Source organism: Bos taurus, chromosome 1 (genome assembly GCF_002263795.3).
Source record: "Bos taurus isolate L1 Dominette 01449 registration number 42190680 breed Hereford chromosome 1, ARS-UCD2.0, whole genome shotgun sequence".
NCBI classification, from domain to species: domain Eukaryota; kingdom Metazoa; phylum Chordata; class Mammalia; order Artiodactyla; family Bovidae; genus Bos; species Bos taurus.
Genome location: NC_037328.1, coordinates 46236540 through 46249420, shown reverse-complemented (window position 1 = coordinate 46249420; position 12881 = coordinate 46236540). Strand labels below are relative to the sequence as shown.

At 40.2% G+C, this 12881-nt stretch overlaps 1 long non-coding RNA gene across 1 annotated transcript in view; it reads right to left on the bottom strand.

Annotated features, from left to right (window-relative positions):
• The window catches only part of LOC112446989 (uncharacterized), an 88151-nt gene extending 85067 nt beyond the window's left edge, over positions 1-3084 (bottom strand). The window contains exon 1 of the long non-coding RNA XR_009494908.1: positions 1498-3084. This is a non-coding gene — a long non-coding RNA (uncharacterized lncRNA). The remainder of the gene's footprint in view (positions 1-1497) is intronic.
• Between the last annotated feature and the right edge of the window lie 9797 nt (positions 3085-12881).

Below are 12881 nucleotides of genomic sequence, written 5' to 3'. Positions count from 1 at the left end.
TTGTTTATGAATTTCACTGAGTGTAGAATTCTAGGAATCACTTTTCCTCAAAAATTTGGAGGCAATGTTTCATTATATTCTAGCCTCTGTTGTTGCTATCAACAATTCCTTGGTAATCTGATTTTTATCTTTTGTGTGTGACTTTTTTCTGGAAATTTGTAGAACTTGAGAAAGTAAAAAATTATATATCATGGAGTGAGTTTTTTTTAATTATTTTTAACTCTGCTGGGAAATCTATGGATCCTTTCAACCTGGAAACTCTAACGTTTATTTCTAGAAATAGTAGTCCAACTGGATCGACAAGTACAGTGAAGCTTGTAGTAGTCCTCAACCACAGGCTCAGTTCTTTCAGGGCCACACTCTTAAATGTGATAGGCAAGCAAGGTCAGAGATAAACGTGGTAAGACTTTGCCATGAAACACAGAGGTCAAAAAAAACACAGAGGAAAAAGCAATGTTGAGGAAATTTTTCTCTATTTGAGTAATGATTTCCTCCTTTCTCTTTTCCCTCTTTCCTTTTTCTCCCTTTGAACATTAAAGGTATTGAGCCTTTAAATTTAATTTAATTTTTTAAATTAAAAAATTTAATTTTTTTATTTTTTTTATTTTCCATATCTTTTTTTGTTTCTTCAAATTTCTTAGAGATTTCCATTGTTCTGTTGAGCTTTTCATTTCTGTTATCATATTTTCCATTTCTAACTGTCCTTTTTTAAAAATAACCTGTTCTAAAAAAAATAAAATAAAATAACCTGTTCTTATTTCATGACTGCTAACCTTTTACAGCTAATAGAAAACTAATGGTGACTTTTAAAGTAGTCTTCCCTCTGAATTTAATCACCATTTTAAAAAATCACAGAAAAAACAAAACAATTAACTGATATAATCTCTTTGAAAAATTGGTGATGTCTACCAGAAATGAAATAGGCACTCCCCTGCTGGTCCAATGGTTAAGAATCCAGCTTGTAATGCAGGGGACACAGGTTCAATCCCTGGTTGCGAAACTAAGATCCCACATGCTGTGGAGCAACTAAGCCCACACCATGCAACAAAACAACCCCTCATGACGCAACGAAGATCCTGTGTGCTACAACTAAGACCCAGTGCAACCAAATAAATAAAAGAAGAACTGATGTACTCCAAATCGGAAATGTTGCATTTCTAATATACTAATACATCCAATAGAAATATGTACATATGTTCACCAAAAATTATGTGCAAAAATATCTGTAGCAGCACTATTCATATTAGCCTAAAACAGGAATCAACTCTAACGCCCATCAACAGTGAACTATATGACAAATTTTGGTATATTTGTGGAACAAACACAATACACACAATGGAATACTATAAAATGAAAATGAGTAAATTCTTGCTATCTTCAAGAACACAAATATGATATTGAGTGAAAGAAGCAAACACTAAATAGTATCTCTTATAAAATATTACTTCTATCAAGTTCAAACTATTCTGTGGTGATAGAAGTCATAACAGCACCCACCTCTAAAGGAGAGGATCATGACTGGAGGGAAGTGGGAGGCACGTTTCTGGTGAACTGGTAATTTCTTGATCTGAGAGATGGTTCTGAATGCTCCTCTGCATAAATTAATTACACACATAAACTAATTACACACTTATGATTTGGCCATTCCTTTATACTTCAATTTTTAAAGTTCCTTTAAAAAAAATTTTCTGTTACCAAAAACAAAGTCAATTCACTAAATAGGTTCATTTTTTACTGAACTCAGATTTGGGTAGATTTTTAGCCTCAAATGCCAGCTTCACCACTTAATAGAATGTGACTTTGGTTAAAGCATTATTTAAACTCCTCTATAAAATTAAGATTCAGCCATTCATCCGTCCAATAAAAATGTACTGTGTGCCTACTATTATAGGCACTTGGGATATAGCAATGAGCAACATATCCAAATCCTCACCCTCATAGAGCCAATATTCTGATGAAGAGGAGGGGAAAAAATGCTTGCTCTACCTACCTCCCAGAATTTGTGACTCTCAAAAGAGATCATGGTAAGAACTTGCTACTCAAAATACATTTTATGGACCAGCAATATTAGTACCACCTGCAAATTTGTTAGAAGGACAAATTCAGGCCCCACCCTGGACCTGCTAGGAATCAATATCCTCATTTTAGCAAAATCTTCAAGTAATTTATATGCACATTACAGTCTGAGAAGCACTGCTATAGTACTTTGTGAATCATAAAATGTTGTTAAATGTAGCCTATTATTATTAGTCACGCCTACCAGGAAATTGCCATAGCTCTGCTTTGTCGATGCATTCCTATTCCAGCAAATAAGGAATAGGAGGGTGAGAAAGTACACATTTACTCCCATCTTAAAAGCTTCTCAACTGACAGGTTGTGTTGTTTTGGAGTGTTCTCTTTCTCTTTGGTCTTTAAGCCAGATTCAGTTCTCCAGGTCAATAGACCACTGCATCAAAATCTCCATTGATGAAAATGGTATTGATAAACTTCATTAATCAGTTTATCAACTGATTCAACACCATTTACTGGTCATTCAACACTGAGTCCAGGAAGAGCGCTTTGATAAAGTAATAAAATGCTGCACAACGAAGACTTCAAATCTGCGGAGTTTTATTGGCATGTTGGTGTGTCCCAGGCTCATTCTGTGTCTTTCATCTCCTGACTGGGAGAGCTAGCAAAACTCTTCCTGCAGGCTGTTTGGTGGATCTCTTACTAGACTCGTTCCAACACTGGTTTTGTGGAAATGAGAACCCAGGAAGCAGCTCATCATCTGGTTGGAGAAGATGTTGTTCTGGGAATAAGGACTAATCAGGCTTTAAATGACTGTCTTGTTAGAGAAAAAAAAATATTGAATACTTTGTCAAGTAGTTCCTATACTAATGTTACTCAAAATTTAATGTGCATACAAATCACCTACGAATCATATTATACAGTTGGGATTCACTAGGTCTGGGGTAAAGCTGAAAATTCTTCATTTCTAATACACTCCCAGCTGATGCTGATGCTATGGGCTCCCAGACCACACTGTAACAAGATCCTATGCTACAAAAACTCAAAAGAAATCAAACAGTAATTTTGAACAACTAGTCTCCTCCAACATACACAACAGGATCTTCTGATAAAAGCCAGTGCCCAGCAAACCAAAGTAAGTCAGTTGACTTATTGGTTCTTTATGAATTTAAAAGTTAAAAGCTTCATATTATAATGACAAATACATTAATACCCATTTATATAGAAACTGGCATAAGTATATAAAAATGTTAAAATTTTTCTTGTTCCTACTTTCTAAATTTTCTAGAATAAACATAGTTTAATTTTATAATATGAAAACAATAAATGTTAGTTTTTAAAATGTATGTTTTTAAAACATACTTAGAGAACAGACTTAGAGAACAAACCTATCATTACTAGGGGAAAGGGATGGGGAGGGATAAATAGGAAGTTTGGGATTGACATGTACACAGCACTATATTTAAAATAGATAACCAAAAAGGACCTACTGTCTATAGCGCTGGGAATGCTGCTCTGTACTCTGTAATAACCTAAATGGGAAAAGAATTTTCAAAAGAATAGATACATGTATATGTATCATATAACTGAATCACTCTGCTGTACATCGAAAACTGATACAACATTGTTAATCAACTGTATTCCAATAAGAATAAAAGTTAAAAATGAAATAAAATGTATGTTTTAAAAAATTATCCTAATCTCATGCTAAACACTGAATAGTGGGTAAAAGGTTTTTTACTTTTCCATAAATATATAGTATTTATGGAGTGTAACACATGTTAACGTTCAATCTGCTTCTTTTCTCCATCATCTCACCATAGGGGCATCTCTGAGGGCTGCAAAATGCCAAGTTGTAATGGACTTCAAATGTATCCAACATTATTGTCAACATTATTGTTTCTAAGATAAAGAATTCTTTTGGGGGTTTTTCCATCTTAATGGTGAAAATGCATGTGATTTCATTAATAATAAATAACTACTACTTTAGCAGAGGCTTTATGATGTAAAAGTCTTCCTTAGAAAACTCTGGACTTCCCAGAAGCAAATCACGAATGGTTACTTTGATAAATTCATGATTATCTTAAAACAATTCAAAGAAAAAACTGGTTCATTCTCAAATTCTTGGGACAAAAAGTTGTTAAATAGAGATTGCTGTTGATGATTTGATCCTACAAGCAAGTAGAAAAAAGCCACAAGAGTGACAAGGCAATCTGATCAGAATTTGATCTTTCATCCACTTCCTTAGAGTGCCTTTAACAAGGCTTAATATTTCTTGAGCACTTATTACATACCAGGGACTGTATTAAATACATTAATATGAATTATCTCACTTAATACTCACAACAAACTATCTTTTCTATTTTTTTAAATGAGGAAACACTAGAAAGGAGAAGCAGCTTGCTGGCAAATGTAAATAGCAGATAAGGCAGAAAGTGGCTGATTCCAGGCAGTGTAGGTCTCAGTGACACTGCAGAAATCAGTGAGCCTATCAAAGATACAATATGTACTAAATATCTTAGATTTGTTTTCTGACTTCCTAGGCTCCTGTGTGTTTGTGTGTGTGCTCAGTCACTCAGTTGTGACCAACTCTTTGTGACCCCATAGACTGTAGCCCCCAGGCTCCTCTACCCATGGGATGTCCCAGGCAAGAATACTAGAGCAGGTTGCCATTTCCTACTCAGGGAATCCTCCTGACCTAGGGATTGAACCCACATCTCTTCGTCTCCTGCATTGGCATGTGGATCCTTTACCACTGAGCCACCTGGAAAGCCCTGCTAGGCTCCTACTTAATCCCCAATTTACTCATTAGCTGTTTTCATGATGCTCATTCACTTATTGTTTTAGAGCCACTAATTAACTAGTTTCAGAGAAAAACTCACCTGTTTTCTTAAATTTGGCTCTGTATATGAATTCTTACAAGCTTCTTATATTAGTATAAAAATTGAACAGATATGTTTATAGAAAAATTGGTGTTTCTATCTCCTAGCATCATCTTTATTTTATATGTAATCTGCTTTTTATCTTATTTTGTCTAAATTTTTCTCATTTGTATTACCTTTTAAGTTGTAAGTTCCTATCAGGCAGGGGCCATGTCTTTTCATTTGCAAACAACAGAGCTTCAGAATGAAAGACTTAAAGGAAAAAAAAAAAAAGCTAGAAATGATTGCTTCTGGGTTAATGGGATTATCAGTAATTTCCTACACTTCAAATTTTCCACAAAGTGTTTGCAATTCGGGAAAATTATTACTTTTAGGTACTTTAACTTACCTTGTCTAGGATAATATATGTTGATTTTTGCAAAAAATTTCTTCAGCACTGAAAAATATCTGGAACAATAATAAATAGAAATAAAATTCTTACATTAAATCTGAGGCAAGTGCTGAATGTGTTACATACAGGCCTAGTGAGAGGAAAGCCTTTGCCTTGCTTCATTCTGTACTCCAAGGCCAAATTTGCCTGTTACTCCAGGTATCTCTTGACTTCCTACGTTTGCATTCCAGTCCCCTGTAATGAAAAGGACATCTTTTGGGGGTGTTAGTTCTAGAAGGTCTTGTAGGCTTCATAGAACCGTTCAACTTCAGCTTCTTCAGCACTACTGGTCAGGGCATAGACTTGGATTACTGTGATATTGAATGGTTTGCCTTGGAAACGAACAGAGATCATTCTGTCGTTTTTGAAATTGCATCCAAGTACTGCATTTCAGACTCTTTTGTTGACCATGATGGCTACTCCATTTCTTCTAAGGGATTCCTAATGGCAGTAGTAGATATAATGGTCATCTGAGTTAAATTCACCCATTCCAGTCCATTTTAGTTTGCTAATTCCTAAAATGTCGATGTTCACTTTTGCCATCTCCTGTTTGACGACTTCCAATTTGCCTTGATTCATGGACCTAACATTCCAGGTTCCTATGCAATATTGCTCTTTACAGCATCGGACTTTACTTCCATCACCAGTCACATCCACAATGGGTGTTGTTTTTGCTTTGCCTCCGTCTTTTCATTCTTTCTGGAGTTATTTCTCCACTGATCTCCAGTAGCATATTGGGCACCTACAGACCTGGGGAGTTCATCTTTCAAAGTCCTATCTTTTTGCCTTTTCATACTGTTCATAGGGTTCTCAAGGCAAGAATACTGAAATGGCTTGCCATTCCCTTCTCTGCCATTCCCCTTTCTAGCCATAGCAAACACCCTCTTCCAACAACACAAGAGAAGACTCTACACATGGACATCATCAGATGGTTAATACCAAAATCAGATTGATCATATTCTTTGCAACCAAAGATGGAGAAGCTCTATACAGTCAGCAAAAACAAGACCAAGAACTGACTGTAGCTCAGATCATGAACTCCTTATTGCCAAATTCAGACTTAAATTGAAGAAAATAGGAAAACCACTAGATCATTCAGGTACAACCTAAATCAAATCATAATTATACAGTGGAAGTGAGAAATAGACTCAAGGGATTAGATCTTATAGAGTGCCTGAAGAACTATGGATGGAGGTTCGCGATATGATGGACATCAGTTTGAGTAAACTCCAGGAGTTGGTGATGGACAGGGAGGCCTGGCGTGCTGCAGTTCATGGGGTCACAAAGAGTAGGACATGACTGAGTGACTGAACTGAACTGAACTGAGAGGAGAGCCACTGCAACAGGGAGGAAGGAGAAAACCTGGAGGCAAAACCTTTTCATGACCTCACCATTGGTCCCCTCAATCCAAATGGCCCCGATTCACAAACCTGCAAGGTGCTTTCCATAGGTTCACAGAATAAAACCTCACTGTGTTCCACATGAGTGGGGTAGTTTGTGAAGTAAAAACATGACTTACCACCTGCCTCAGTGTGTGGAGACATTCATAGCCCTGTGACAGAGCACAGGGGAGTGCAGCCCTTAGCACAGACATCACTGAGCTTCATTACCACACCACTACCAGGCAATGCCCCCAGCTCACCCTGCTGGTGGTGCCACAATGGGCCCTGCCCATAAGCAACCAGCTGTCAATGAACCACTGTTAGTGGCCCTGTTCAGCCATCAGTCAGCACCACAGTGGGTCCCACCCACAAGCAACCAGCTTGTCAGTGAGCTGCCCTTAGTGGTCCTGCTCAGCCATTGGTCAGCACCACAGTGGTTCGCACCCAGGAGCAATCAGCTGTTAGTGAGCAACTGATTGTGGTCCTGCTCAGCCATTGGTCGGCAAGGCAGGGCCCCGCTCACAAGCAACCAACTGTCAATCGGGGGCAGTTAGTGACGGATTCAGGCAACAGTATGTGGTGTAGTGGTCCTCAGGTAGAGAGTGAGGTAAGAGGCAGATCCCAGCCCTCTCCCTCGCCTTAGGCCAGTGGATAAACTGGGGGACTCAGGGAATAGGCTTGGGGCTCTGTCCTGCAGGACTCCAGAACCCCTTCCTTGGCCACCCACTGGCTTTGGCCTGGGCCTTCAGGCAGCGGTGAACCTCTCCCCAACCCGTCTCTGTGACCTAAGAGCAGTGGCCATCTACCTGGGTCACAGTCTATGGTACCCGGTTCCACCCGCCGCACCCCCTTGCCCCTGTTTGGGCAGTCTGAGGAGCCTGAGGGCCAGCTGGGTTGGATGCCTGGCTCCCTCAGTGATGACACCTGGGCAGAGTCTGGAGACATGGCCCTGAGGAAACTGCCAACTGAGATCTACCTCCTCTTAGCCAGAACCAAGACCTTGGAGGGTAAAAGCTGTGCCTTGGGACCTTGCCCTTTCTTGTCAGAACAGAGAATAACATTCATTTCGTAGAGAATTACAAGAACATCATTACCTGACCATGACCTGACCTCAAGAACAAAGAATCTGACACCAAGAAGTCTACAACAACTAACCACACCCCTCCCTCACCTTTCCTAGAAAAGGGTTTTGCTGAAAGCTTTCAGGGAGTTTTGGGTTTTTAAGGCATGAGGCACCCATCTCCTTGCATGGCCATCAATAAACCTCTGTTCCAAAGTCTGATGTTTCGGTATTGTTTGGCCTCATTGTGCATCAGGCACATGGACTTGAATTTTTGGTAACAACCATTTATAATTTGAGATACTTTTTCTAGGCAGTGCGATGCTTCTAAAATTTTGTGATTTTTTTTAAAATATTTATTTTTTGGAGGGTAGGAGAGGGTAAGATGTATGGAAATTTTGTGATTCTTTTAAGCACAGATACTGATACAAACAGTGCTGAAGTTAGTTCCAGCTAAACCTTTTTCCTTCCATCTCATTAAAAAATGAGAAACTAGAAAGACTTAGGTTTTCTTAACAGGGACTTATTTATCTGGCATTGCTGATATTTTGAAATAAATAGAAACCATTGCTGTCAGCTTCTTGATGCTCTGGTTACTGCTGTGCCTTCTGACATCACTTGTGGTCTGGTGACATCACAGTGCATTGTTTGAGTTGTATTCATCACCCAAGTGCTGCTAAGAAGACAGACCATTGGAAGAATGACAGAGAAAATGTTGGAGCCTGCTCCTAGGCATGAGTCAGAGAGGAAATTGCTACTATCCTCAAAGTCCACTGAGGGAATACATAGTGTGTGCTCAAAGCACCAGGGGAGAATGCTGCTATCCTTGTCAGAGCAACCCTGAAATGAAGATCAGAATGGCTGCTGCAAGAGATTGGGCCAGACCACAAAGCAGAAATTCAGGTGACTGGTAGAGGGGAATGGGGGGCTGGGGCATACTAGGAGATGGGGTTCCCTTACACAAACCGTGAACTTCCAGATGTTCAAGCTGGATTCAGAAAAGGCAGAAGAACCAGAGATCAAATTGCCAACATCCGCTGGATCATCAAAAAAGCAAAAGAGTTCCAAAAAAACATCTAATTCTGCTTTGTTGACTATGCCAAGGCCTTTGACTGTGTGGATCACAACAAACTGTGAAAAATTCTTCAAGAGATGGGAATACCTGACCACCTGGCCTGCCTCCTGAGAAATCTGTATGCAGGTCAGGAAGCAACAGTTAGAACTGGACACAGAGCAACAGGCTGATTCCAATCAGGAAAGGAATATGTTAAGGCTGTATATTGTCACCCTGCTTATTTAACTTATACATAGAGTACATCATGAGAGACGCCGGGCTGGATGAAGCACAAGCTGGAATCAAGATTACTGGGAAAAATATCAATAACCTTAGATATGCAGATGACACCACACTTACAGCAGGAAGTGAAGAACTAAAGAGCCTCTTGATGAAAGTTAAAGAGGAGAGTGAAAAAGCTGGCTTAAAACTCAACCTTCAGAAAACTAAGATCATGGCATCTGGTCCTATTACTTCATGGCAAATAGATGGGGAAACAATGGAAACAGTGACAGAATTTATTTTGGGGGGGGGCTCCAAAATTATTGCAGATGGTTACTGCAGCCATGAAATTAAAAGACACTAGCCCCTTGGAAGAAAAGTTATGACCTACCTAGACAGCATATTAAAAAGCAGAGACATTACTTTGCCAAAAGTTTTCCTCTGGGCCAGAATCCTAATGAGATAACTCAGTGACCCCTTGAATGGCAACCAGTAAAACCTTGATGCCATGATTTGTAGATTGATGGACTGTGTTCAAATCCCACTGACAGCAATTTGCGGTTGTTACTTAACTCTCTCAGCCTCAGCTTCTCTACTGTGAAATAAATAATGGTACCTAAGTCACAGAAATGCTGTACAGATTAAATAAGGAGATGCTTGTAAAGTACTGCATATACAAAGTACAGAGTGCCTGGCACAATATAGGGCCTACAAAAAATGACAGCTGTTACTAATTGTGTGTGTTTGTGTACATATACAATGGTGTGTGTGTATACATAGATATGGGCTTTCCAGGTGGCTCACTGGGCAAAGAATCCACCTGGAATGCAGAAGATGCAGATTTGATCTCTGGGTCAGGACAATCCCCTGGAGGTGGGCGTGGCAACCCAGTACAGTATTCTTGCCTGGAGAATCCCATGGACTGAGGAGACTGGAGGGCTACAATCCACAGGGTCACAAAGAGTCAGATGTGACTGAAGCAACTGAGCATGCTTTCATGCATGCATACATATATGCGTATAAAATAGCCCAAATGTATGTATATGGCAAAGAAAAAAGAGAAGCATTCTGGCTTTGATTCAGAATTTATTGCAACACCTACTGTCTTACTTGGGTTTCTCTTATCTTGGACATGGGGTATCTCTTCATGGCTGCTCCAGCAAAGCGCAGCCGCTGCTCCAGATAATCACGATGGTGTGATCACTCACCTAGAGCCACATCCTGGCATGTGAAGTCAAGTGGGCCTTAGAAAGCATCACTACAAACAAAGCTAGTGGAGGTGATGGAATTCCAGTTGCACTATCTCAAATCCTGAAAGATGATGCTGTGAAAGTGCTGCACTCAATATGTCAGCAAATTTGGAAAATTCAGCAGTGGACACAGGACTGGAAAAGGTCAGTTTTCATTCCAATCCCAAAGAAAGGCAATGCCAAAGAATGTTCAAACTACCACACAATTGCACTCATCTCACACGCTAGTAAAGTAATGCTCAAAATTCTGCAAGCCAGGCTTCAGCAGTACATTAATCGTGAACTTCCAGATGTTCAAGCTGGCTTTAGAAAAGGCAGAGGAACCAGAGATCAAATTGCCAACATCCGCTGGATCATCAAAAAAGTGAGAGAGTTCCAGAAAAACATCTATTTCTGCTTTATTGACTATGCCAAAGCCTTTGACTGTGTGGATCACAATAAACTGTGAAAAATTCTGAAAGAGATGGGAATACCAGACCACCTGACCTGCCTCTTGAGAAATCTGTATGCAGGTCAGGAAGCAACAGTTAGAACTGGACATGGAACAACAGACTAGTTCCAAATAGGAAAAGGAGTATGTCAAGGTTGTATATTGTCACCCTGCTTATTTAACTTATATGTAGAGTACAGCATGAGAAACCCTGGGCTGGAAGAAGCACAAGCTGGAATCAAGATTGCCAGGAGAAATATCAGTAACCTCAGATATGCAGATGACACCACCCTTATGGCAGAAAGTGAAGAGGAACTCAAAAGCCTCTTGATGAAAGTGAAAGAGGAGAGTGAAAAAGTTGGCTTAAAGCTCAACATTCAGAAAACTAAGATCATGGCATCTGGTCCCATCACTTCATGCCAGATAGATGGGGAAACAGTGGAAACAGTGTCAGACTTTATTTTGGGGGGCTCCAGAATCACTGCAGATGGTGACTGCAACCATGAAATTAAAAGACGCTTACTCCTTGGAAGGAAAGTTATGACCAACCTAAATAGCATATTCAAAAGCAGAGACATTACTTTACCAACTAAGGTCCGTCTAGTCAAGGCTATGGTTTTTCCAGTGATCATGTGTGGATGTGAGAGTTGGACTGTGAAGAAAGCTGAGTGCTGAAGAATTGATGCTTTTGAACTGTGGTGTTGGAGAAGACTCTTGAGAGTCCCTTGGACTGCAAGGAGATCCAACCAGTCCATCCTCAAGGAGATCAGTCGTGGGTGTTCATTGGAAGGACTGATGCTGAAGCTGAAACTCCAGTACTTTGGCCACCTCATGCGAAGAGTTGACTCATTGGAAAAGACTCTGATGCTGGGAGGGATTGGGGGCAAGAGGAGAAGGGGACGACAGAGGATGAGATGGCTGGATGGCCTCACCGACTCAATGGACATGAGTTTGAGTGAACTCTGGGAGTTGGTGATGGACAGGGAGACCTGGTGTGCTGTGATTCATGAGGTTGCAAAGAGTCGGACACGACTGAGGGACTGAACTGAGCTGAATAGCACATGAAATGTTTTATGTGTAAAACCCCTAGTAATGAGCCCAAATAACAGTGTACTGTGATAAAGTTATCCTGTCCTCTTGGTCGATGGCTTTTCAGATTCAGTTCAGATAAAATACTGTTCAAGTTTCTACATATTAGAGAAAAGTTGCAGAGAATAGAGTTTACTGGCAAGGAAGAATATTTTATTCACTATTGCAATAGGGGTCAAGTCTCTTGCACTAGAGGAGAGAGACAACTTAACTTCCTTAGAAACAAAAAGCAAGAGGGTTTTTAAGTGCTGGGGTGTGCTACTGGAAAAGTACTAAAGGATGTAGGAGGGAGGTTGGTCATTGTGATTAAGCTGTGTTTGCTAATTGACACTTCTGTTTATCAAGTTTAGGCCATTCCTAGGCTCCCAAGGAAATCAGGAGATCTGGGTGTCATCTTTCTTGCTGATTACATCAATATTTCAAAGGATGGCTCACGGGTCCTTGACAAAGTGGTCCTGGACTGTAAAACAGTCAAGAGGCTAGGAAGACATTTACATCTCAAATGGGCAAAGAATTTACGATTGCAAGTTTTCTAAAGTAAATGCTCTGTAAGATGACGGTGACCTTATAGTCAGGAAGAAAGAAATCTGTCTGAAGTTTAATCAGGCTGAGGGCAACGTTAAGGACATTTTGGTCATGTTCCCAGTTTAGTAAGTTTGTTCTGAATGCATGAGTGAAAGGGAAGCCACCTAAGGCATCTTTTCCCTGGTGCCACCAGGTACCACCTGTCCAAAACTCGTTCTTAACTCCCATGTGTAATAAACTCTCTTATTTGGCTGGACATTCCTACCATTTGTGTCATTCCCCTGTGTCAGACAACAAAGGTGGGTGCACAGATTGTAGAAGGCCACTATTGCAATGCTGGTGTGATTTGCGAGCAGCAATGCAGGACCTACCTGCATATCTATCACCCCTGCTGTCAGGGCAAGGGGTTCAGCAAAATTTTGAAGTAGACAAAGGCTCTCCAACCTTTCCTCTCTTCCCTGGCCCACCTTGCTCTTTTCAGATATCCTGTGCGCTCAGAATCTCTCCTCTCCTTTTCTTCCCCCAATAAAGCACTTGCTCCTGAATA